Source organism: Equus przewalskii, chromosome 17 (assembly GCF_037783145.1).
Source record: "Equus przewalskii isolate Varuska chromosome 17, EquPr2, whole genome shotgun sequence".
NCBI classification, from domain to species: Eukaryota; Metazoa; Chordata; class Mammalia; order Perissodactyla; family Equidae; genus Equus; species Equus przewalskii.
Genome location: NC_091847.1, coordinates 73,086,214 through 73,110,545, shown reverse-complemented (window position 1 = coordinate 73,110,545; position 24,332 = coordinate 73,086,214). Strand labels below are relative to the sequence as shown.

Here is a 24,332-nt window from a genome sequence, read left to right as displayed (position 1 = left end):
TCTCAGTACCTTAATTTCCTCCGAGTCTTTTCTTTTTTCAATTTTCATTTCTTTTGATTATGAAATATTACAGACATCTTCAACTCTTTAGTAGCTTACATATCTTCAGATTAATTCTACAATTAAAAACTTTTTCTTATCAGTATCCCAAAATAGTCTTTTTCTCTTTATTCTAGAGTCAAAGTTTTATCTCAGATTCTGAATACCCCTTTACTCTGAAACCCTACTCTTTTAAACAACAGACGCTGAGAATTTTAATAATCTTCTCTGACATAAAATACATATTACCTAAGAGCCCCATCATCTTATATAAAAGGGCAATCTTCCTTCCCATGTTCACAAGGTCTGTTTTCAGAAGAATTGAAATCTTCTCATCTCTTTAATGCTTCTCACCTGACGGTCTATTCTGATCTAGTCCTCTCTCTTCTGCCCTCTTTTATTCAGAGATTCCCTCATCCCCTTTATCCAATTCACCCAGATTCATCCAATTTCACCTGCACTTTCAGCTCCACACTTCTTCACATGAACTTGACTGATATTTATTGTGTATCTACCATGTTTCTGTTTTAAGTGCAGCAGATACAGCAGAAAGCAAACAGCGTTCCTAAGCTCACACAGCTTGTATTTTAGCTGGGAAAGAAAGGCAGACAACAGATAAGTAAATATATAATGTATAGGTGGTAATAGGTTTTAAAAGAAAATTAAGCAGACTAAGAGGACACTATCCAGAGGTAGAACTATCTAGATAACTTGATTAGAGAGGGGCTTTCTGACAAGGTGGCATTTGAGTAGACACCTGAATAAAGTGAGGGAGTAAAAGACATAAAAATAGGATTTATTGTTCTAGGTAGCAGCCCAGGTATCAGCATCTTTAAAATCAGGAAGATTACTTCTATAAGCTCCAATTTCCTTCTCTGTAAAATGATGATGATGACAATACCATCACTTTAGGATTGTTGTAAAGATTAGAGAGAACATCTAACAAAAGATTAGAATAGGACCTGGTGCAGTAAGTCACAGCTATTATTATCTCACATAGCTATGTGACTTTGTTGACTGTCAACATCCAGTAGACACACATATTACTTTCTGAACACTATCTATAAAGCATTTCAGATGTTACAGCAAATTATGTCAAGCTGATAATACAGAAGGCAGCATAATGCATTGAAAGGAATACAAATTTGAGAAACAGGCAAATCTCTGAACCCAAGTACCCTAACTTACTGAATATGAGATCTTGGGAAGGTTATACAATCTCTCCAATGTCAGTTTCTTTGTCTACATAATGGGTTGTGTTAAGGATTACTAAGCTGATATACGAAACAGGCCTAGCACAATCCTTGACCTAAACAAATACTGGTTCCTTTCTCCATAGCATCTTCTGCACTGAGGTAAAGTAGCACCCTTCGGTCATAAAATTTGATGCACAGAATTAAACATGTCACTCTCTTGTAGGTGAAAGATTTAAAAAGTGATCCCTGTGGTCACAATAACCTTGAGGTCATTGGGATGTGAGGAGAAGGCAAGGAGAAGCAGGAAAGATAAGGGCCTATAACCAACTACTTCTACCAAATCCTCAAAATTCTGTAGAAGGAGAAGCCTTTTACTGAATTTTTCTGCTCAAGAAAGTTTGCTCAACTCAGGAGTGATTTATCATTCTACCCAAAGTGGGGAAGTCCTTCCTCAAGGGATTTGATTTCCTGAGCCCCAATAACACCATCCCCCTCAAAAAGATGCCCCCTCCAAGAAAAAAGGTCCTGACGTCTCTAACAAATTATTGCATCAGATATTTATTAAAGGTAAAAAGAGCAAGGTGTTCTAAGTCAACTAAAGAGAATAACCAAAGACACCAAGACAAGATAAAGTGGCGTCACTTTGAGGAACTTATCTAAAGCAAAAAACAAGCTTTGAAACAGAAAAGACAAAACACAATTCCAATCCTGGCTGAGTCCCAAATTTGGACATAGGTCCTTTAGCAGATGATATACTAAAAGGGGGTATTCATTTAGCAAATATTCCTGAGAGCCTACCCCACATAGGGTATCTTTAGCGAAGATGCCACGGCAGACGCAAAACTTTGAAAAACCCCTGCCCCTGGAACAATAACCGATGAACAAGTGAAATATCTGGTAGTCAGATGCTGATAAGTGCCATGGAAAAGAATAAAGACAGGAGATGGGAAACGAAATGCAGGCTCCAGCAGGCAAGGGTTGTTGTTTTAAATAGGGTGGTCAGGGAAGTTCTTCCCACTGTGGAGGTGACTTTGGGGAAAGATCTTTATGGACCTGAGGGAGTGACTCAGGAAGGCCCCTGGGGGAGGAGCACCCCGGCTGAGAAAATTACAATTGAAGAGCCTCTGAGTTGGGCACTTACTTGGATTATTAAACCAGTACAAGGAGAGGCATGTGGCTGGTGTGAAGGGAGCCAGAGGGAAGAGTAGGAGATGAGGCCAGAGGTCTCTCAGGGGCCAGATCCCATACAGATGGTGGGCCCTTAACAGGACTGACTGTGAGATAGGGAACCACTGGCAGGTTCTGAGAAAAGAGTTAACATGAGCTGACGTTGAACTGCTGCTGTATTGATGTTGGAAACAGCAATGGACGTTAGAATGCAAGCAGAGAGAGGGAAAGTTTGCTGATGAGGGGAGAGAGCAGGCAACTGTGGAAGTAGCATCCGGCGTCAGGAAGAGTGAGGGAATCTGCGACCAAGTGGAGGGGCTGGTCTCAGATAGGAGTGAGGAGAGTGCAGTCACAGGGAGCCACATTCCTCAGCAGGGTGACGGGCAGCTGGCCCAGAGGCAAGTCAGAAACTGAACGTGGAAAGAAAGTCAGTCCCCGGCATAGACTAGTTAATGCTGCTGGTCTCTCTGAGAGGTAAGTATGAAAGCTGTAAAAGGCCAAAGCAGCCGTACCAGCGGCTGACATGAGCCCAGAAGGTGTAGACATGTGAGAGGCCAACGTCATTATGCATGGAAAGAGTTCGTAGGATTGCCACACAAGTAGAGTCTGTTTGGGATGGGCGGTGAAGGGAAGTGAAAGTGGAGGGAAGGGAGCAGAGAAAAGGCCACACACAATCTTAAACTCAATATTTCACTCCCATTAAAGATAAGCTGTTTATAAGCTTCAGTGTAGGGCACGCACAGTAATTCTATGTAAAAACTCTGTGGTTCCTCTTCCCAAACATAAATCATGATCATTCTACACTCTGCTCTCTGGGAGTCCTCAAGGCAAAGAGACAAGACCTGAGGTACAGTAATAAAAATCTGGGTATTATAAAATCCACCCTGAGCTCCAAGAAGAAAAGAATAACAAGAAGACAGCTCTGAAAAGTACTTACTTACCCAGGCATAATGCAGTATTATACATTTTTAACATTATTAACATCCTCAGGAATCCAAATGCCCACCTTGACACCTATGTGAGATTTTTTTTTTTACTCAATTATGGCTATATGTGCTTTAAAGATGAACTACGAAGTCTTTTTAGACTCAACGCCTTGATAAAATAATGAATGTTAAATACGTCTCACAGCCACAAAAAGCACTGATCACAAGATTGTCTTTGTGGCAGCTGAGGAGTGCCCCCTACAGGCTGACGTGCGCAACGCAAGCGGATGACAAGGAAAGAACGGAGCGGCGTGTTTGAGGATTCCCAAAAAGGCGGCAGGGAAAGGAAGGTAAGAAACCTCGGCTGAGAAAATGTGACTTTAAAGCCTAAGAAATATGTGGACACTGTGAATTCCTATTTTGACATATTTGTGACAGCAAAAGATGAAAAACTTTTGCAGGGCTTTTTCTTCTGTTTGACTCTCACCACCTATTGCCTACAACTAAAGAAAATACAATGTATTAGTGAAGCCTGTTTTTGGTCTTCGCTTATTTTACATCAATATTTGAATAAACATGAAAATAATAGTGAAAAGGAACACATTGTATTCTGCTATGCAAAAGAAAACCGTATCTAGGATCAGAAATGATTTGCATCTCATGTTAGTAACATAAAAAGAAAATGCAACATATTTATTGAAATGTTCTGGTTGAGATTTTATTCCTTTTTGTAAAGACTGCACAGAAAAGTATTTACTTCTATGAACATTATTCCTTAAATTGTTAGTGACTTTCAATATAAAAATCACAAGAAGGTATGAAAGACATATCCCATGGTTATCAATATATTTCAAAATACTATCTTAATGTACATACAAATATTATGTCAAATATGTTATGCTAATATTCAATATTATACACTGTATAAAATATATTGCAATATGTTTTTGAGAGGCATAATGTTTTAGAGTATATCAGCAAATCAAAGTTAATAAATTTCATATGTAATAATATATTCCGGTTTGATTTTCCATTTGTAAGAAAAAGGAGAGGCAAAATATATGCCAAAACCTCTAAAAATTTTTATTGGAAGTATTCTGAATACTAATATTGGTGAAATTTAAAAGCACCCATGTATCTGGTGTTTGTAACTATTAAATTAAAACCCAGAATTACATAAATGCTTAGCGATGGGCACTGCAGTATTTATTGAAGTTAACAGCCTTTCACATGATCATTGAATAAATGCAGATCTTTGGAAAACTGTGCTTAACATCATAAAATGTTCATTTAGACTCAATTTCACATACATTCATGGGATATACATAAATGTATGTGGTTAAATTGTTAAATTATACTTTAAGTATTTTTTCGTAAAGAATGGTTTTCGCACTCAAAAAGAGGCAATTAGAATCATATGGTTTAAACACTTGTGTTTTCTTATGGAATTTAATAAGGTATAAACTAATATTTTTATATCATTGCTTTCTCTGAAATTGTTACTAAAATTGTATAATGATGAAATTATAAAATATATTCTTTCCTGTAGGTAATAAAAGCTAGACTACTTAAGAAAAACTGTTTGCTATGGTAATCTTCCTAAGTATTCTGCTTGTTGACCTAATAATCACAATTGTCTCTCCTTTGCATCTTCTAATAATGTATTTGGGATACATTCAGATGTTAAAACACAGCCCTTGTAGAAATGCCTGCTAAAAAAAATATTAGTGGGCAGACCCCACAAACGTACATTTAAATTAATGAATCTGGCTGTTTTCATATTTGGTTAACCTTTAGATTCATTCACCCACATTAAAGAAACCTTGCGAAAATGCAGTGTGAAATTAAAATTATACTTTTAGTAATATGAAGTAATTAAAATATTTTGACATGGTAATGATTCTTCAATTTTTAATTGAAAAAAAGGAAGGAAAGGAAGGAAGGAAGAAAGGAAAGAAGCCAGCCAGACCACTGATTTGATTAAATGAATTAACATTTACAAATTAACATTTGCAAAATTAACAATTTCCAAAATAAATTGGAATTAACAATTTCCAAAAATAGCATTGGTCCAGAAAGAAACTTTAGTATACCTAGATAACAATTTTAAACTAAAAACTAAAATGCACCCAAGCCTTAAATATTATATAATGTTGATTATACAGACTTGACTTGTGGAAATGTACCAAAGTGCAATTAACACAATTTTAAGTAAACTTTTATTCAAATTGAAAACACAATCATAGATTGTATATACTCCTTTGGTGTTTAGAAGATATCGTAAATTCAGCCCCTTCCTCATGCCCCAGAAAATTCGGACATTTTTTAGAAAGGCTATTGCTTTCATACGATTCCTACCATGAAAAATGCTACCTTTTTTGGCTAATACAAAGAAACCACAATTAACAGTGAAACCATAAATACTTTCTGTGTTAACCACAAATGGCCTTTCCCATAGAGAAATGGCTTACATGTGTTCTAAATGTGTTTGGTTTCATTTTGTATGGAAGGAGCTGTGGGTATGTTTTTATCTAAGAAAAGAACATGGCATGCACATGCACGGCTTTCTAAAATGAGAAACACTCATTGAATTTAATCGGAGTTTTGTCTGGGCCGGAAATTCAGAATTAAGCTCCATGGGTGATGGTTTTGGATTCTCTGGACAGAACTTTAGAATCTACTCGCTAAACTTTCTTGGACTCTCCCTGCAGGAGGGACTGTTCCTGTGTCCTATTACCTATCTTGAGTAACTATGGCCTGATCTTTGGAGCACCCAGGCTTCACACATTTCCACTCTTATCAGCTCAGTTTGAGTCAGTCCCAGGCACAATGTCGACTGCCCTGGGCCAGTCCTCTGTGTGTGCCTGTCTGTGTATAGTTGTACCTAATTCCTTGAGTATTCAGTCATTAAGTGAACATCAGAAAGTCTATGGAAATCTACATATGTTGATGTTAAAAATCATTTCTCCATTTGAATATAATATATGCTGGGTCATTTTTTAAAATGTTATCCTCAGTCTGAGAATAGATAGGAAAGAGAAGGCCCTCTCAAAATGTAACCTTTTGCTAACTTCCATCACTGAGTCTCCTCGGAAAGGGTCTAAGTGGAAATTCAATCAAATTTTGTTCTGTAAATTTTCAGTGGTCATATACAAAATAAAATAAGGAAATCTAACTGAAAATCAGGAATTATTCAGAATATTCACCACCCAATTGAATTTATACCCACAAAATAACACATCTGAGCAAAAGATTTCCCCCATGCAAATTATCTTTGGAAAGCTTTTTGTAAAAATGTGTCTCACTAAAGACACATCTAGTCCTTTATGTTAAGCTTATCTTAACAACTTAGAATAAAAAAGCAACCTTCATATCATTTACAATCTTAAAGCAATAAACTGAATATTTTTTCAATCATCCTGCTTACTTTAAACATGCAAAGAGAATTACTAGTTTTGAAAGAAAGAAGACTATAATCTTCAGGGCTCTATAAATTCTCTTATTGAGAAAAAAAAAGGCTGGGTATTAGAGGCACTAAAACCAGTTTAAAAAGAAAAAGAATCAGTGCAGAAAATTAATAAAACCAATTGTTTAGCATCATGCAGACAAAGCTATTGATTGCACTATCAGTTGATTGCTTTTTCTAATTTGTGAATTTGTGACTAATTTGAATGTGGTTATAAAAAAGACAGATCGTCTGTGATTCACAATTAGAGTTCTTTGGTTGGTTGCTTGATTCTCCTGAGGACGAGGTTCAGAGAGGGTGTGGCAGTGAGCGACCATCAGGGTGGGGGCCTCACCTGAAGGAAGAGGTAATGGAATTATCCACAACTGTGTGTCTTTATTTGCCCGAATAACTGTCTCCCCTTTATTTTGAGCTATGGGGTATGCTATAATAGAACCTGCAAAGTCTTTCATTCTGCTTCCACCCATTTATCTTTTTAAAAAGCAGATTCAAATATATAAAGTCAAAAAACCTTTGATATATTGAGAAGTGAGCTGCTCTGTTTGTAAACAGGGCAGTTAAATTATATTTAAATATTTTGTCAATAATTTTGTATATTATTAGAAGGGCATGTGTCGTGAGAGACATTATGATTTTAATTACAGTTAAAAACTTCAGACAAGGCACATGAAAATAAAGTATTAACCTAATGAGAAAAACTGTAAACACTTTGGTTAACCCTAAAACATTTCTTAAAAAGAAATTGTAAGGCAATAAAAAAAATTCCTAGAAATAATTTTAGTATAAGATGGTGTTAATAAGACAACTTTTAAAGTTTCTAATGAAAGATATAACTAATTTGTTTTATTAAATTATGCCTCACATCACCATTTAAGTCAAAATGGCTTTTATAAAGATGGCAGGGAGCAGGAAACAAAGAAAAAACGAAACAGAACTTGATTTTAAATATTTAAAGATCCCACTCAAAAAAAATCATCTTACAAAGCAGAAGAACTTTTTCCTCCTCAATATATTTCCATCCTCAATACATTTCTATTTGCAATACTAGCAAAAAAAACCAAATACAATTGTCCCACCTATAATCAAGACTATTTTTACTGTCACAAGAATGTTAAAACAATAGTGTTTTACAAACAGCATCAATCTTATAAATGAAGTCTTAAAAATACACACTCTTATCTTTTGCATTCACTTTATTTACGAAATGACTATAAGAAATTCTCTTTCAAGATGATTCTCAAAACTCGCCCAAGGGTTGCCATTCATGTTCCAAATACTGAAAATTCTCAGGAGGAACACATTGGGATCTTTGTCCACCCGATCTGTTGTTTCTTGTAGTGACACCCAGGAGCTAGGCCAGAATTTGTCTCCAACGCTTGCTTAAAATGCAGATCAGAAGATCTGAGGTTGGGCCTAGGAATATGCATTTAACCATTCCTCCAGGGCTTCTGACACACGCGGAGGTTGGGGACCCTCCGGGAGAACAGGGCCATACGAAGCTGCGTGTCCCCTGCGCCTGGCCCAGCGCCCGGCACAGAGCCGCGCCTCGCAGAGTGCAGTTTAACTGCACAACCGCACCTCGGCACCCATGTCTGAGCCCCGCAGCAGCCTTCTCAGCTCACCGCTGCGCGCAATTCCTCAGCGCATACCATGCACCCGAGGCTTGGAACGCGTGGGGAGCCAACGCCTTGCTTTGTGTGTTACTGAACTGCCATCCCAGCTAGATGATAAATTCCTGAAGGAGAAGGTTTGGATTTGGGTGGGTTTCTTTTCTTTTGCTCATTCAACAGTTACTGTATAAATATTTATTGAGCACTTATTCCATGCCAAATACCATATATAGAACTGGATGTCTAGCAAAGAATAAAACAGGTATGTTCCCAGATCTCTGGGAACTCTGTGACTCCTGTAATGGTTCTCAAGAGGAATGACCCCACTACCTAGGGGCGTTTTAAACATTTTGATGGGTGTTTTTGTCTACTAGCATGGTGGTGTCAGAGCATTTACAGATTACATATATATGATCTTGTTATATATTTTTCTTTCATATTTACTATGTATTATAATTACGAAATTACACATTTTTTTTAAATGATGTCTGTAGGTAGGTATTATCTTTGAATTTGATTTGATTATTAAACTCAGCATCACAAAATATGTATTATCAAAAGGGGGCATTGGGTCTAATATGGTTGAAAATCCCTGACCTGGCGAATATTTTAACATTAACTTGAAGATTCCCTTAGCATAAGCACGGTGATATTTACAAAGTATTTGCTTAATAAAAAAATGTATAACAATGGAGTAAGTAATTTCACCAACAATCTCCTGATTCTACTGTAAACTTCTCTTTAGTCAGTAAAAGTTTTCACATCGTTTTCAGACACGTGCATTGGTGGTCTGTAGTTAAATACTGTGTCTACATGATAGCAGGTGACCGAGAGATTTAAAGGTACATCAACTATTAAGTCGGCTTTACTTAGCACCTACTCTGTCACCCTGAGGACATTCTGACCAACCAGGTGGCGATCATTCTCTAAATGACTTTAAAAAAAAAAAATCAAACTGCCTATTTTAATATAGCTATATTATCTAGACTCGGCCCCATTCAGCAGTAAGAGAAACTTAAAAAAAAAAAGTAGCCAAGATTTATCCTACAAGTAGGTACGTTCTTGATCTTTTTTTTTTGAAGGACCAAGTAAAGAAATAAAAATTACTCAAATGCTATTAAAAAGCAATAACAATTCAAGACTTTGGGAGCGCTTTTCTTCATTGGAGTGCTAAATCACAAGAACGCTAACCAAGTTCTACCTTCTTTTGTGAATGATCGTGACTAGGCAAAATCTTTAAACAGTTATCCTATGCTGATTTACATTGGTGATGAAACGTTCCTGAGATAGCTCTTGTTTTTGCAAATTCGGGCACAGCAAGAGAAATCAATCTTTAGCATCCTGCAATACTCTATCAGCAAATGAAGAGGCAGAAATGATAATGAAGTGATGCCCAGCCCAGTTCCAACAAGCTCGTCATCACCCTGCTGTGTGAAGACTTCACTGTATCAGGAATGGCACATCTCACCCAAGACACCCCTCTCTAATCAAATCTGTCCCCCCCTTTTGGTAAACAGGAACCACCAGGATGCCTATAATCTGGCTTGCCAGAATGACTACAAATTTATAGGAGAGAGGTTAAAACAAACACAAATAATTTAAAATGCATTAAGTAGGAAATGCCTCTTTGGACTAAACTACATTGTAAATTTTATAAACAATGTCAGAAAGTATTTGTAAATCTTATTTTTTCCTTTCTGCAAGCAAAGTGACATTCATATCGCTTACCTCAGCAGTATGAACAGTTGTATGAAAACTTTAAAAAAATAGTAAATAGCTTTTATTAAACTAAGAGGTTGAATCTAAAAGAAATGTATAAAATGTGTTTTTTTTCTATAAACTTACTCTAACAGTTTCAATTTCCTGGGCTGCAACTAATTTAATATTTAGTGTCATTAATGCTTTAGTGTAAGCATCCCTTTCTATGTAACCAGTAAAAAGCTGAAACAATCAATGTAACATGTTAAGACACAGGCCTCTGGTCAGTGTGACATTTTAGGCCATAAACGTGTCCATCTGTGAAATAAAGGGTTATTCTCTTGTGGTGTGGGACACAAGAGAAACTCCTATAGTGTGGATAGTGGTGTCTAAGCCTGTAGCACATAAGTGCTCAGAATTCTGCAGTATTGGATTGATTTTCAATTATTCCAGTACCTCTTCCTGTGGCTGTTGTTTTTGGTCTGAGCCCCTATATGAAATAAAGTGCAAGTAAGGAGCAGCGAAGACTGTGGAACCCTTCAGAGCAATGCGTTCCCTGTCAGAATGGTGCAGAGAACTGGAACATTTAGGAAGTCTATAAACCACAGTGAGTCCATTTCAGCTTAACCCACCATTCTGTCTGCTTCAGCCCAGGATGTCCAATCCCTTCCTTTCCTTCCTTTCCTTTCCTGGGAGGAAAATGGGAGAAAGAGGGTTTATGTATGTCCATGTGAGTTTCCCAAAAAAAGAAAAAATAAGAACAAAGGAGAAAATGAGAGGTAGTCATAATCATCAACCACATTCCACTCCCAGCTTAGGTGATGCTGACCGCGGAAGCAGGATCCCACTGCTTTAATTGGGATCCAAGGACAACAGATGACCCATCAAGAAAGAGCACACTCACGGGTCTCTGCAGCCATACCTACCACGGGACTGTGGACAAGCATGGCCCTCGCACAGCAGTGGGCGTTGGGGCCCTCACCCAGGCTAACCCATGTGTGCTAGGATGAACTCCTTGACAAAGTCCTCGTGCTTCCAAACACATGTATTCCTGCAGGTTCAGAAGAAAAATGTAAGAAAGCAGCCACTTTGTCCAGGGTTGAGCAAAACCATAGTTTTCATGGTCAGCTGGAAATAGTCACTGAGGCTGCAAGCCCTGCATTCCTTCTGTCTTTCACTTCACCTCCTGCCACTCTCTTCCTTGCTATCTATGCTGGGCATCTTATGGTTCTCAGCTCTGGTTCTTCTTTATACATCGGCTTAAATCACGTCCTCAGGGAAGCATCCCCAACTCACCCCACTGAAATGGCCTCCCGTCATAAACCTTGCACTTCTTTTTTTATAACACTTGGTACACTTGTATTTATCTAAAGTTTGTCTTTTCAGATACACTGCAAGTTTCATGATAGCAGGGACCATGTCCGTGTGGATCACCATTATATTTCCAATACCTGTTCCTTGCATGGTAAGGTGTTTAATAAAATGTCAGTTGAAGGAGTGAATAATATTGTAGTGCCAGCTGATGGCAAATAATTTCTGCCATGGGACTCTGTAGTAAGTTCTCTGAACAATGAGCAATAGAGCCATGGACGGCATGGATTAACTATAACATTGCTTTAAAGACCAAAGTTCTTAACATCAAACCCTACCAACTTCTCCAGGTCCGTCTCTCACCAGATTTTTCTTACTAGCTACTATCTAATCACACTATTCCTTCAATTCTTTGTATGCCCCATGGATTCCTTTACATGCGGGTGTTTTAAGGGGCTGTTTCCTTTGTCTGAAATGTTCTCCCCACCCCTATCTTAAGTCTGCCTTTCATAGCCTTCTCGCGGTTGAATTTTGCATTTATTTCTATAACCTTTCAATTTTCCACCAAATTGTGCACTCTGTGAACCTGGGGCAATGTTTTCTTGCACTCACTGTTGTGTCCGAGCGCCTGGCACGGTGTGGGCACCCTATAAATATCGTGGCATGATTGCATGGATGAACAAATGAATATATTTTACTGTGGCTAAAATCGTCCAACTGAAACTACCATCTCCTTATTGGTATTTATTATAATATTTTCTTTGGAACTCTAAATTCTTCCATTCCTTGTAAAGATGAAAGAAAGCCCCAAAAATGTGCCACCTATTTCATAATGGTGCCCATTTATCAAGTTGAGAATTTTTCACAGATATACACTTGATTTCCCAGTTCTTGGATTTCTGCAGAGGATGCCTCGCCTATGGGGAGGGTTCGCCTTTGAATCCGTGGCTTTGGCTTTATAACCTTGAACTGTGGTCTGTCACGCTCAGTGGTCCTTGCTACTGGTTCTTAGCAGATATAAGCTAAGTTACTACTCTTTTAAAAATAGGTCCTAAGGACTAGATCAAGGTGGATTTGTTTAAGATCTGTGTCAGGCCAATGCAATGAAAACTACCCAAATTTCTCGCGTTTGACAGGAGGCCCACCCTCCCTCTCTCTCGTGCACAGCCTGATTGTTGCCCATGGTACGCTGCATGATTGGAATTGGTATTTTGATTTCTTGCCTCAAAATGCTAAGGCCTGACATCACCTCTCATCAGAAATATCTAAAATTGATTTCTTAAAATGGAATGAAAGTGACATTATGGATTACACAATGGGAGGCTAGACACTGAAGTAGACTCCCGAAGAAATAGATAAAAATTTACTCTGCTTAATCTCAGGAGCCCTCTGGGTGTGAGCCACTTGACAGAATGAGGCTTCTTTGCTCGCATTCCTCCATTTTTGCTGTTTTAAACCACAGGTCATCTTAAAGTAAATGTAATCAGTTAGTCAATCCAACAGCCTTTTTGCTGATCCGGGCCCAACTGTGACAGAATATGTGGGAAGTTGACTTTGGTCACCAAACCCAAGCTTTCCAAAACTGCTGACGTGCCAGACGCAGGTTTACTTATAGACATATGTCAGGGGCACACTGCGTGCTCTGGCTCTCAAACAGAGGGGTTTCGGAGTTGTTGGCTCTGTAGCTTGCAATTTAAACACTGGAACAAAAGTATTCTTCTGGGTAGTGTGGGTGCAGTGTTTGCAAGCTGTGAGTTGTTTAAGCTGAGTTGCCCCACAAGGCAATTACTGGCACCATTTCACTATCTTTCTGCTCTTCTGATGTGGTACTCATTTTGTTTGAGGCATTGGCCTAATTTAGGAGGTACCGGGATTCTGTTAGGATTAGCCCCGAGCCCTCCTAGGTTTGGGGAATGGGTAGGCTCTGTGCAAACCACAGTGCCCACTGCATAAATTGAAACACTAAAAAAAATAAATAAATAAATTTGTACATCTAAAATAATGGAACCAGCATCTAGGAAACAAAGCTGATGTCTGCAGATTATAGGATCTTACCCCTTCTTGAGTTGTCACACTTTGGCCCCCTTCCCTGGTAAAACTTACAAATAAATGTTTTGAACAACAGCGAAACAAAACAAAAAACACTCTGCTTTTAGATTGACATTTGAAAGATCTATCAGAGCTCTGTGCCCTTACTGTTCAAACTTTGCAGGGATCTCAGGGACCAGGAAAGCGTCTTCAACGTGTGAACACACGAGTCTTCACCTAGAAGAGTCAGCCAGGTGGGTCTCCGAGATGCCCAAGTGGAGGAGAAGCAAGGCCTGCAGAATGAGGTGAGAGGGCCATAGCAACAGGTCAGTGCCTGCGATTTCCCTCGCTTTTAAATTACATCAGGTTTGGGCCTTGGTAAAAATCTGTAGTCTTGTGGGCCCTGGGAGATGGGGAGCTTCTAAGCTGCGTGACAAGGAGGCTTCAAGGTGGAAGGGGACCAGATTGATGCTCAAAAATAGAGTTGCATTCAAAGGTCAATGAAGGTCATTCCTTAGATGTGAATGAAAACCATTTTGTTTGGGGTTTTTCTTTTCTCTCTTTTCAGTGAACTTTAATTTTTGGAAAGCAAAGTGTGGACAGATAGACTTTTAAAAGAAGTTATAAGAATTGAACCCATTTTCTTGATCTATTTCAGAACAATCTACTTTGCTTCATTAGATTTGTACTAGCATAAAAATTCAGGTCATTAATCTGAATTTCTTTAATATAGTAGTTATGAGATTCAATATGAATATGCTAAGTAATTGTGCACTTTATATTTGGGGCATATATATAATTATTAATATACATTGTTAATAATAATGATCTAAGACATGCTAACTTGGCTTTTCTTTGCAAAATGATTTAATCATTGTCAAATTCTCCATACTACTGATATCACTCAGAATAATTTCTTTTAAAAATTTGTGATTTGTTAAAAAAGGCTTTGCCTCAAAATATCTAGTTGTTACTGATATGAATTCAGGAAGCATGGAGTTAAAGAAATTGGCTTTTTTTTTTCTTAAATCTGAACAATTGGAATCAGCAATTTGCATTATTTTAAAAATGAATGCTTAGAATCAGCAATTTTCTTGGTTTTTTTTTTAAAGATCTTGAGGGTTTTTTTTATTTAAAGTGGAAAACTACATTAAGTGCAAGGCAGTCAACAAAGCAGCAGCCATAAAGCTTAAGTATTCCTAGAGTTATAAAATATGTCCATTGTGCCAATTCCACCGCCAACAATGAAGTTTTAAGCATTAATATGCCTTCATTGCAGTTTTAATGCCTTAATATTGACTCTATAGCTCTTTTGGGTAATTTTGCTTTCTCTGGTACTTGAAAGGTGATGATGTCAGCGTTCTTCGCACTGATTCATATGCAGGTTGATGAAGCTGAGTTATTTATTGAGTTCCATTATATTTTCTATAAACATTAGTTCTCAATAAACAGAGACATTTCGCCGAGGGTTTATTTATTAAATAGGTACTGTACAGATGGTTTTGCCACACATGATGTGCTGCGGAGGATATTACTCAGGAATAATCAGCTGTGTTATAGCTTGGCTAAATTAATAAGATGATAATGATGAAATTGATGCTTTTGAGCTAGGCTTGGTAAATGGTTTTTGCATAAACAAACTGATAAATTTGAGAAGCAATTACTTGCTTGTCAAAGATAAAAACACAACAGGGCCCATTTATAGTTAGGTCCTATTTATTTTTAAAGATTGTACCAGATTTTATGTTTAATACGCTGCAATTAAAAAATAATACTTAAATGAAGAAGAATAAAAAAAAGACTAACTTTCTGAGTTCTCCTTCAAATCTGAAGAAGCAGCGTTCCTTGATTAGACATCAAGCAAACTTTTTCGCTGCATCTGAAGGGAAAATGTATCTGACAGACCACGGGGTAACATTCTACATAAATTCTTTAATCATATGGCACATTGCAGAGACAGCTGATGGAGAACTCCCTCTACTCCAATTCATGCCCTTCCTCAGACACACAAACACACAGAAAAAGGGAGATACACAGACACACACTTAATAAGGGGCCCTGCCAAAACTTTTTTTATCTGGTTCCCAAATAGCAAGGGAGATGTTTAACCTCACTTCAAGTGTTCTATAAATGGCACAGAAGTCGTCCACGCTCTTGCACCGAAGGTTGTTCAATTTTTACTTGGAGCCAGAACATGAAAAGTACATGCCTTTGCTAAAATTTACTGATACAATTTCATTACAAAATGCTAGCTTTTTGCAGTGGAAAAGTCAGAACTAACTTCCAAGGTCAGGGAAACATTAACTTCCCTTGCCAGCTTTAGCAGAATTTTTCAAAATTTTGATTAAATCCCACCTTGAGGGGCCACCGTCAAGACCTGAATGTACCCATGTATGCTCCCTTAGTATCAATGTGAGCTACACCTCAGTATATTGTTTACATCTGTGTGTATATGTGTTTGTGTATTTTTAACTATACAAGAAGAATAATAACCTCCAGTCTCTGTGTATCCTGCAGTATCTTATCAAAAGCTATTTCACACTAAATGACTGTTTTCATTTTTCTTCTCCTTAAAGAGTTTATGATTACCAAAGATAAGTTGTAGCACATTATTTCTACTTGGGTATATTTGCTGGTATCTACAGTGAACTATTCGTCTTACAGAAAGAGAATCACGTGCAAAAAAATTTAAATATCCAAATGTTGGGATCCAAACTTTTGCAATTGTAATACATTTTTTTTTTGAAAAAAGAAAGTGAAGTAACGGGGGCAGAGACCACCACTATTCAAAAGTATAGCATGAAGTTATCGACTGTGAGATGAAATCAGGTACCTATTTCATTAAAACAATTACCTTCTTTGTCTTTTTAAAAGAGTACTTTGATGTCCTTCATTTAAAAATGCGTTAACTTAAAATAAATTAATGCTGTGACCTTTAAGTGCAAGCCGCAGCGTTAGAATGGATATTTTACATTTTATTGTTTGTGTGAAATAAATAAGTTACAGCAAAATGCTGTGTATGTGCATGGTAGAAATTCTGTCCCTCTGGCCAGCTTGAAAAACAAGATATTTGTCTTCTCCATAATTGCCAATAAGAAAAAAAATATAATAATCACAAATAAATAAGAATAGGCAGAATTATTTTAAAAATATATAGCATTTATATCACAGAAATTCATAATACATTGGTCTGATATCAGAATGCCTAATGATTTGTTATAAAACTTCACTTGTGATTTTCTCCTTCTGGTTAATTGGAAACAACTGCTCCCCAGGACTAATTACAACTCCATCAAAAAGAAAGGCGAGCGCAAATATGTCTTAAGGGAACGTGAAAACTTTGAAGGTGAGGCGCCATAAACTGAATTAAGGGATGAAATTTAAAACCATTCCATGAGCTTTGCTTTCTAGAGACTGTTGCAATGAGCATCAAGGAAATAAATCCAATGAGTCTTTTAGTGATGATACCAAGAGGCATGAAAGCATAGCATATTGAGATGCCTTAGACAGTGAATCCTACATTGATCAGCTTACAAATTGATTATTGTTAATAGAAATGCTATGCTGGGTCTGCAATATCATATGTTTTACTGAAAATAATTTTTGGTAAGTGCTTAGCAGAAACTTCTGCTGCTTGAAACTGATCTGAATTATTTAACACAGCACTAATATGCGTGTGAACTCTACACAAAGCTATAATCTTGGGAGGAAGCTTGCCTGACATGTATCATTTAGTTCATAATTCAAAATATTTTAAATTACCTGTAAATTTAAAGAATGAACGAGGGCAACAGTGCATCTGCATTTCTTGTTTTTTTACTAAAGATTTCAATATCTGAATTGATTTGCTTTGATTTCAAATGTATATTGTCCCATGACACCAACCTGAGCATCTGGATGTCCCCATGCTTTGATAAATACCCTGCAATGGTGACTCTTAATAATACACAGCACACTCCTGACAACTAATGCATGAGTTATTTGGTTCCAATACTAAAGGGACTTGTAAAGGTTTGTTATTTATTTGCTTGGTAGTCTAATGTTCAAAACAAACGTGTAACGTTGAACTAAGGAAATATACCTCTGCGAATTACAACATGAAAGTTGTCATATTTGTGAAGTTGTTTCGAATCAATGTTCAGGTGACACTGACTTTTTTCTCATAGAAATCTCTAGGGAACTACCCTAGTCAAAATTTATATACAGAAAGAAAGAAAACATTTTTCTAGTCAAGAATCTTAACAAATAATTTTAGAATTTAAAAATTTTGTTCAGTTTATGTACTTTATCACATATCTTTTCAACTTATACTAATTTATATTCACCATTAGCTACATTTAATACTCCTATTTTGAACATTAGTAATTTATTCAAATAAATAATCAAAATAAGAAATTAAGCTCTTTTTTTAGACATTTTGACAGTTATTTTTAGGTTTATAATTTAAATAGTACTTTTTTTGAATTTTCATAATTATATTTTGAAATAAAGCAAAATACTTGCAAACATTTACCCAGTTCTAATATATATGAATAAAACCATTCTAATATATTTATTTCTAGCACCAAAATATAGTCATGTTTTTTCGTATTTATGAAATTCTCCCCTTTGTCTTAAATAAATTCATTGGTTATGACAACCAAAATCACATTGATTAAATTATTAATTCACATAAAATTAATTCACATAGATTTAGCAGTGGGGAGACTATGATCTCTAAGGGAGAACACAGAAATTCCCGTTATAAACACACATTGGAGCAAGCTCGTCGGTTAGAAAGCTAAATTATGCCGATTACAAAGCAATTGTGTAAGATAGCTTGCATGGATTGGAACACTAAGCAATCATTCAAAATGCGAGCAGAAGAATTTCAAAGGCACCAAGTAGAATGGAATTACAAATTCTTGCCACTTTGTCTCTTAAAATCTGTCTCTTTCATATTTACTCTTCACTTCACTCCTAAATGTAAATATATGTCTCCACCAGGCTAAGAATGCATTCATTCATTGTTTCTTTCTTTTATTTACTTACTGAGTATCTAATATGTGCCCTGCAGGGTACCAAGTGCTGGGGATGCTAAAATGAATCAAGCCAGGGCCGGTCCTCCAGGAGCTCAGAACAGTGGGGAAAGATGAACAGCAGAGTCTAAGAGACATGTATCCCAGTAGACGCAAGTTAAATATGCCATGGAAGAAAAATCCGTTAATGGGGAGCCGTTGAACCAATATGATCAGCTCTTTTATGTACATGAAATGGAGGTATCATAAATCCAGGGAGAAAACTGGGAGCATGAAGAAGTCTGAGGTTGAACTGAAAAAAGAATGTAGTGGATACCCAAGGAGATGCTCTTTCTTCTCACAACATATTCCCTGGGATAAGGGAGGCGAAAGCGGGACCGAAAGTTCTGTTCTAAAATGCAAAGGGATGTAGGAGTGGAAAGGGAAATAAGAGCATGATGGACAAATATCTAAAATTCCTTTCCCTGTTAGAAATGTCTAGACCTTCTGAACATATTCTTCTTCTAGCCATAGGTATTACTTTCTGCTTATATTCCCAAAAACCTCTTTATCTTAGGCAGGGGAATTTTCCATCATCTGTTGTTGGAAAGGAAACTCTTGAAGGGCAGGACAGCAATCATGTCTCCCCTCCCCCAACTGATTCCTCTGCTTCTGTACTGAGACTCCCAACAAGGGTGCCAATTAGTGTCAATTGTCATGATGTTTTGAGATGTAGACACCTGTCTTCTAATAACTGGATTGAGACCACCAACTCATTTCACACAGACCATCAAACAGACATCAGCTAGTAATGGCCTATGTTTACTACCAACCTGGGCTCAAGCCAAGGCCTTCTCCCACGCAATTGCTTTAGCATTGTTGACGACAAACAGCAAGTCCAATGTGTGTTCACTCCCCTCCAATAAATGGACCAGCGGCTGCAGCAATAAGTGCCACTAAACAATCGCAGCCACCTCTCATTCTTTGTGTTACCTTCACGTTTGAACTTTGTAGAGTCAGCCTTTCTTAAGCAAGTATTTTTAATACCTCTTGAAGTGGAATGCAGATTAAGATTCATGTATAATTTTTTTTAAAATATGGAAACTAAATTTGCATATTCATGTCCCACCATAAGATGAGGAGGTAAAGAAGGCCTGCTGTATGTTAAATTCCAAGAAGCAAAATAAACAGTATCAACATCAGGGATGCGTGAATTCCGTGTAAAGTATTTTATAACCATCTGCGTATTGTAGTTCTCTCAAATACTTTTTAAAGTAACTTTAGAGTACTTAAGTTGAAGTAAATTTTCTGATTCCCATGCATATTTCAGACTTTAAAGGGAGTTTGTGTTTCTTTCTCAAATTTAATCCAAATTATCAAAAACACAAAAGGAAAAATGGTGTAGAGTAAATGACGCTATGCAAAGAAATTAGAGAGAAAGTCCTAAAGAAGTCCAGGTTAAGGAGAAGTTATTTCCAGCTCCAGTGATAAGCAATAGGGTTGAAGAAGTAGGGGAGAGTCAGTCCGTAGAGGGCTAAGGGATTTGTTGGGGTGAGGGTGTTTCAGGGATATCAGTGTAACCGTATAAGATATACATGATGGACAAAGACTGGAGGCAGGAAGGATAGATAGACGAGAGCGATGGTTGTCCAAGTAAAAGCTAGGGGGTCTTAGAGAGATTGTTGGTAGTAAAGGAGAGTTAGGAGAGAGATTGCAGATTTAGAAATAATACAACTTGTTAACTGAGTAGCTGAGGAGGGAAGGAAGATAAAATTGACCCTACCATGTGCCTGAATGCCTACAAGATGATGAGCTACAAAGAAAAATAATTTTTTTAAAGACACAGGAGGTGCAGGTGCAAGTGGAAGATGAGCTTAATGGAATAGTAGTCATTTCAAAGTGCTGAAGGGACAGGCAGGCACAGCTGTATTTCTGTCTACTTTGAGTCATCTGAGAAGGTGTAATAAAGAAACATACGAGGTAGATGAAAATGTAGGAGACTGCAGAGCTAGAAGAGAACAGAGATTCTTACAAATACAACCCAGTCCCTGCCTTCAGAAGCACATTGTCTAACCATGAAGAGAAGTGTGTATCTTCATAACAACACCAAAAAAAAGAGAAAGTAAGAGTTAACCTGAGAGATGTGTTAATAACACAAAATTTAAATATATGCACATTTGTTCTCTATAATATAATATCTCTAACTAATTTTACTATCCCAGAATTTTTGGAATTCTAAGTCTTGAAAGCTGAAGCCTCTCAGATATCACTGTAGAGCAGTGGCTCTCAAATGGGGATAATTTTGTTCCCCAGGGGACATTTGACAATATCTAGGGACATTTTTGGTTGTCGTAACTGAAAGGCACTACTGGCATTTACTGAATAGAGGCCAGAGACGCCTAACGAAACATCCTACAAGGCACAGGACAGCACCACACAACAAAGACTTATGTGGTCCAAAATGCTGATAGTGGCGAGGTTGAGAAACCCTACTACAAAGTTATTTCAGCACTTTGCTTAATATCATCTAAGGTAGCTGACCAGTAAGGTTCACTAGTGAGATGAGCTAGTATATTTACCTGACTGTTATTTGAGTGTTTCAGAGAGTCATTCAGGATACAAAGAAGACACTAGAATTTTCTAGGGTAATTTTTACCATAAAGTAATATCCATAGCAATTTGGATAAGTACATAGTTTTAAGCATGCACTTAAAATTTCAGGTATTTAAAATGTCCCAATATTGTGTCATAATTCTTTTTCCTAAATTTCTGTTTTCCAAAATTCCATTAACCAGTTCATTCTTCACAGTTCCAGACTATTAAAATGTGAAGATAATGTAGTAGATATAAAAATTTACCTTGACTGACTTCATTGCTAACTTTCCTCTTTGATACCACACACCCTCTCCAGCATTTAAATTCTTGTACACTCTGACCACTTGTTTTGTTATGTATGCTCAGGGATCTCTGCAAACACTTATCTTGCTTTTATGCAGATTTTATTTTGGTGATGCTGCTATCATTGTGTAAGAGTACCTTCAACTAAGCTGTCTACAATGAAGCCAGTCACAGAACTACTTCACATCTGTGATTATAGCTCACAAAGCACTTTCACGACATCATCTCACTCTTCAGGACAGCCCTCTGGTACCACGTGGTACCTCCTAGCACATGTCAGGGATTATCACCATGTTAGGGAAAGGAAACTGCAGCTTAGCAGTGCTATTGAGAGCTGAGACTAGACGTAGGACCTCAGTTGTCTGATTCTTGGTCCACTCAACCACATTACCTACCTGTCAGAATGAGTCTCTCAACATACCTAGTGCCTCTTGCTCCTACCTTCAAGCTCCACGTTCACACTGTTCACCTCTGTATCTCCATCTCATATTGCACCACTGGTGCAGGCAAAATAAAATGCCTCTTTTTCGGAGAATGCTGTTAAGCCTGAAGTAACAGACTTCTTGACAGAGACTCAAACTTTAACCATTCAGGTGAGGCTAAAAGACCCTGTTTAGCCCATCCTTCATTTCTCAGTAACACAAAACCCAAAATCTTAAGGAAAAAAGCTAGGTTGCTAGCTTAAAATATTAAATGTGACCAGATTCAGTTTAAGTGGATTTCTTTGTTGGATATTCACAGAAGAGTTTGTATGCGAGAGAATCGCACCAACACTATGTTGATATTGCTTCCATGACTAATAAGGGATCCCTTTGGTCACCATGCTTCCCAGCCTCTTTCCCGCTGTACCACCACCAAACCGCTCTTGACATCTTGGCAAACTGATAGGCAGGTAGTGGAGTCAGTTACTTGTCAACTTATAGCTCTGACGTATAAGAAGAGGTGACCAAATGTTAGTTGGGATCCTCCCTGAGTGATACACGGAGAAGTGGGAAGTCTGATTTGTAGCCGATTAGTAATCATGAAGAAAATGTAGGTTAGAACCAGAGAAAGAACCTTAGAGCTCATTTGGTCCAACAAGCTCATTTTCAACTGAGAAGACTGAGCCCCAAAGAAGAAAAACTAACAAATTTAGACTTAGCAAATCTAAATCATGGCCATTGCACATGACTATCTCTTCACCTTCTGAAGATGATCTTTCATTCTAAAGGACCAAGCACCATTCTCTTTGGTTGTTTTTCTGTTGTTGGTTCTTCTTTCTCAGTGTTCTAGCCTTCTTATGATTCATCCTTGAAATGAATTACTTGTGTTCATTTATCACTCAGTCTGGAGCTTTCTTCCTAGTGTTAAATATTTGGGCTCTGGGACTACCTGAATTTGACTCCCACTGTCATCATGTAATAATGGAGAGATGTCAGAAGAGAGATTTAAGCTCCCTGGCCTCCATTTCATAGGTTTTTGGAGAGAATAAAATGAATTGTGTGTGTGTGTGTGTGTGTCATACCACATGCATCAAGGCATGCATGCTCAGCACTATGCCAGGCATATAGTAAATGATCAATAAGTGCCACCTATTATTTCCAAGACTAGTATATTTAATTATCAAAATCCTGGCTATTTAATTAAATTCAGTAAATAAACATATGTCACAAATCAAGCCATCAAGTGGGTCACTGTCTCTTTGTTGGGAGTAGGAGTGACACAAGCATGATGTGTAGAATGGCAACCATTCATCAACCAGCACTGGGTGCCAAGCATTGTGGTAACAGCTTTTGCTGCTTTGAGTCATTTGCACCTTAACTCCAACCCTGTTTTCCTGTCTTCAGATGAGAAAACCTAACCAAGTCAGAAAGAGACGAGGTGACTTGCCCAAGATCACTTTGAGACAAGACAGGAAACTATAGGGGTCTGACGCCAAAGCCTTTTGTCTCTAAACCGCTTTGTTTTTTCCTTCTCTAGAATGTGCTCAGCTCTGGAGGGTGGACAATCAGCCCACGCACACAGAGAACAAGGAACGTGATACATGACAGCGAAACTTGAAGCCTCCCCATGACCCTTCTGATTCTTCTCCTCACCCAACTGCCTGAGAACTGGACCTTTGACATATGCCACTTATTTGTTGTAGCATGTGTATTCCTTCCACAGAGTGTAGATTGTAATTTCAGACTTTCATTACATGTCTTCTCTTGCCATTATTATATCTTAATTTCTGTGCCATTTTACTAAAAATGATTCAAAACAAAAGCGGTTAAAGCTCATTCTAGGTAAACTCAAGAAATGGATTTTTTTTTAAGTTCATCAACTTTATGCCATCCACAGACAGAAAAATTAAGCATTTTATTGGTGGCTCACTGCCTCCAAAAAACTCTTTCCTTCACAGGTACCGCTTTTGAGTATCTACAATGACGTACAAGCACATACTGCAGGCATCCCTTTCTATGGAAAATGTCAGTTCAAAGGAACGAGGTTGGGTTTTTTCACAGCACGGGAAGTTTAGTAGATGCTGAATAATAACATTGATACCGATGACAGTGCTCTAATCAATCATTTTTATTACTTTTGGTTAGGAATATTACGTACAAGCATATTCACACGTGTGTGTTTGTATCATATGTGTTCGCTTTTTACAAAGCTTCTAAATAAAATTGGAGAATATCCAATCCAGGAAGCTCTAATGTCAATCTTTATTTTACAAGCGCCAAAATGTATACCACAAGAAGTTGTCATTCATCATGACACTTCACATGTACTGCACTGTTTTAATAGAAAAATCTAAAGTTTCATTATGTTAATGTTGAGCAATGAAAATAAAACATCATAAAAAAATAAGCACTTTTTGGTGATTGGCTATAGCAATTTTCTGTCAGCTTCAAGCACAATAAAAGCGCACTGAATGGGAAGAGAACAAATGCTGGGAATCCAGCAGCGCCCAGGAGGTTTGACTGGATCCCTGGAAATCTAGTGTTGATAAGCAACAGCCCAAATAAAACACAACT

General features: G+C 37.5%; 1 long non-coding RNA gene across 1 annotated transcript; it reads left to right on the top strand.

Annotated features, from left to right (window-relative positions):
* Positions 1-3,256: 3,256 nt before the first annotated feature.
* On the top strand, positions 3,257-24,004 carry LOC139076668 (uncharacterized). The gene is made up of 4 exons (XR_011528505.1): positions 3,257-3,678; positions 11,489-11,567; positions 13,626-13,767; positions 23,296-24,004. It is a non-coding gene; the product is annotated as an uncharacterized lncRNA (long non-coding RNA).
* Positions 24,005-24,332: the final 328 nt, after the last annotated feature.